The sequence below is a fragment of the Grammomys surdaster genome, unplaced genomic scaffold (genome assembly GCF_004785775.1).
Source record: "Grammomys surdaster isolate TR1022 unplaced genomic scaffold, NIH_TR_1.0 173, whole genome shotgun sequence".
Classification (NCBI taxonomy): domain Eukaryota; kingdom Metazoa; phylum Chordata; class Mammalia; order Rodentia; family Muridae; genus Grammomys; species Grammomys surdaster.
In genome coordinates, this window is record NW_021604621.1 from 2,165,873 (window position 1) to 2,169,768 (window position 3,896).

Sequence of the window (3,896 nt, forward strand, 5' to 3'; positions counted from 1 at the left end):
ATGGGGTAAGGGGACAACATATGAAATGTAAATAAAACATCCAATAAAAAAAAAAAGAAAAGAAAAAAAAACATGAAAAAAACAATGCTGAAATATCAATAGTCATCAGTCATAGTTAATAGTAAGTCAGAAATAAATGAACAGGAATGAACAATATTCACCATTCGTGCATAATGGTAAATCTGAAAAAAGTGAACATGAATGAACAATAGTCATCAGTCAGTCATAATTAATAGGAAATCAGAAATAAAAAAAGCTGAAATCTGAATAGTCATCAGTCAGAGATAAGAGTAATTCCGAAATAAATGAACAGGAATAATCAATATTCATGTTCGTTGATAATAGTAAATCAGATATTATTGAACATGAATAATCAATATTCACCTATCATTGATAATTGTAAATCAGAAATAAATGACCAATAATAATCAATATTAACCTTTCATGGATAACGGTAAATCTGAAAAAAATGAACATGAATAATCAATAGTCATCAGTCATAATTAAGAGGAAACAAGAAATAAATAAAGCTGAAATATCAATAGTCATCAGTCATAGATAATAGTAAGTCACAAATAAATGAACAGGAATAATCAATATTCACCAATCGTTGATAATAGTAAATCAGAAATAAATGAACCTGAATATTGAATATTCACAATTCGTGGATACTGGTAAATGTAAAATAAGAAGAACCTGAATAATCAATAGTCATGATTCATAGTTAATAGGAAATCAGAAATAAACAATGCTGAAATATCAATAGTCATCAGTCATAGAAAATAGTAATTCAATAATAAATCAACAGCAGTAATCAATATTCACCATTAGTGGATAATATTAAATCAGATATAAGTGAACATGTATAATCAATAGTCATCAGTCATATTTAATAGTAAACCAGAAAAAAATAAAGCTGAAATATCAATAGTCATCAGTCATAGATAATAGTAAGTCAGAAATAAATGAACAGAAATAATCAATATTCAGCATTCGTGGATAATAGAAAATCGGAAATAAATGATCATGAATAACCAATAGTCATCATTCATATTTAATAGGAAATCAGAAACAAATAAAGCTGAAATATCAATAGTCATCAGTCATATATATTAGTAAGTCAGAAATCAATGAACTGGAATAATCAATATTCACTGATCATAGATAATAGTAAATCAGAAATAAATGAACAGGAATAATCATTGTCCTCCATTCGTGGATAATAGTAACTCAGATATAAATAAACATGAAAAATCAACAGTAATCAATCATAATTCATGGGACATCAGAAATGAATAAACCTGAAATATCAATAGTCATCAGTCATAGCTAATAGCAAGTCAGAAACAAATGAACATGAATAATCAATATTGACCATTCGTAGATAATAGTAAATCAGAAGAAAATGAACACTAAAAATCAATAGTCATGTGTCATAGTTCATAGTAAATCAAGAATATGTAAAGCTGAAATATCAATAGTCATCATTCATAGATAATAGTAAGTCAGAAATAAATGAACATGAACAATCAATATTCACCATTTGTGGATAATAGTAAATGAGGTATAAATGAAAATAAATAATCAGTATTCACTATTCGTGGATAATGTTAAAAATGAAAAAAATGAACATGAAAAATCGATAGTCAACATTCATATTTCATAGTAAATCAAAAACCTACAAAGCTGAAATATTAATAGTCATCAATTATAGATAATAGTAAGTCAGAAATAAATGAACATGAATAGTCAATATTTACCATTCGTGGGTAATAGTAAATCAGAAGAAAAAGAACTTGAATAATCATTAGTCATCAGTCATAGTTCATGGTTAGTCAGAAATAAATAAACCTGAAGTAGTATCAATAGTCATCAGTCATAGATAATAGTAAGTCAGAAATAAATGAACATGAATAATCAATATTCACCATTCGTGGATATGGGTAAATCTGAAAAAAGTGAACATGAATGAACAATGGACATCAGTCATAATTAATAGGAAATCAGAAATAAAAAATGCTCAAAAATCAATAGTCATCAGTTATAGATAAGAGTAATGATCAGGAATGATCAGTATTCACCATTCATGGGTAATAGTAAATCAAATATAATTGAACGTGAATAATCTTTAGTCATCCGTCATAGTTAATATTAACCAGAAAATAGTAAAGCTGAAATATCACTAGTCATCAGTCATAGATTATAGTAATTCAGAAATAACTGAACATGAATAATCAATATTCAGCTTTCGTGGATAATAGTAAATCAGAAATAAAGGAACATGAATAATCAATAGTCATCAGTCATAGTTCATAGTAAATCAGAAACATATAAAGCTGAAATATCAATAGTCATCAGTAATAGAAGAATCAATATTCACCATTCGTGGTTAATGGCAAATCTGAAAATAATGAACATGAATCATCCATAGTCATCAGACATAATTAATAGGAAATCAGAAAAAAATAAAGCTGACATATCAATAGTTATCAGTCATAGATAATACTAATTCAGAAATAAATAAACAGGAATAATCAATATTCACGATCTTGGATAAAAGTAAATCAGATAATAATGAACATGAATAATCAAAACCATCAGTCGTAGTTAATTGTAAAGCAGGAAAAAATAAGGCTGAAATCTTGATAGTCATCAGTCATAGCTAAGAGTAAGTCAGAAATAAATGAATATGAATCATCAATAGTCATCAGTCATACTTAATAGTAAATCAGAAATATGTAAATCTGAAATATCAATAGTCATCAATCATATATAATAGTAAGTCAGAAATAAATGAACAGGAATAAACAATATTCACCATTCGTCGATAATAGTTAATCAGAAATAAATGAACATGAATAATCAATAGTCATCAGTCATAATTCTTGGGAAATCAGAAATCAGTAAAACTGAAGTATCAATAGTCATCAGTCAAAGATAATAGTAAGTCAGAAATAATGAACATGAATAATCAATAGTCATCAGTATTAGCCCATGGATAAAAAGAAATAAATAAAACTGAAGTATCAATAGTCATCAGTCGAGTGACGCACCCCATGTTGACTCTGACGCCAACTTTATTCTGTCACTAGGAAGCCGAAGGTTGGTCCTCTCAGAAGTCTCCACGGCAACCGCCCTAGCAACAGTCTGGCAATGGCGACATTCTAATGCCCTGGGTTCTACAGGCCCTTCAGAGTTGAGGAGCGCAAAGGGCCTAGAGACAATGGAGATATAAGAGAGCTGTCTGCCGAGCTGCGAACTGAAGTGCAAGGGAAAGGTAGTCCAGAAAGAGGCTCGGAGAAAAGCATCTCCGCTTGGAGGAAAATAAAGATTGTTAGGCCGAACTGAAAACAAACTCAAGGGAACTCGTTTTATAATGGGAATGGCATTACTAGTCGCTGGAAAAAGGATCGGTCAAAATAAATGGCGTTGAGATGATTCTACTAAAAGAGGTGGAAAAACCTTTAAAAAATTTTTTCAAGATAGGGATTCTCTGTGTAGGACTAGCTGTCCTGGAACCCACATTGCAGACAAGGCTGGCCTCAAACTTAAAGATTTACCTGCCTCTGCTTCCCGAGTGCTGGGATTGTTGGCATGCAGGGGCAGGCTGGATCTTCCCCGAGAGTTCAAAGCCAGCCTAGTATACAGAGCAAGTTCCCAGGACAGACAAGGCAAAGCCACTGTAATCCAGCACTTGAGAGACCGAGACAGGAGGAGGATCATGAGTTCCAGCTCTAAGTGGGAGGACACAAGAAAGAAATACAAAGAAGAACACAGAAGAAAAGAGTGAATGGCAAAGTAGTGTGGTTGGAGCCCATTGGGTGAAGTGGTGAAACAAGAATGTGTGATTGTGTGTGAGTGTGTGTGTGTGTATTCATATATATATATATATATAT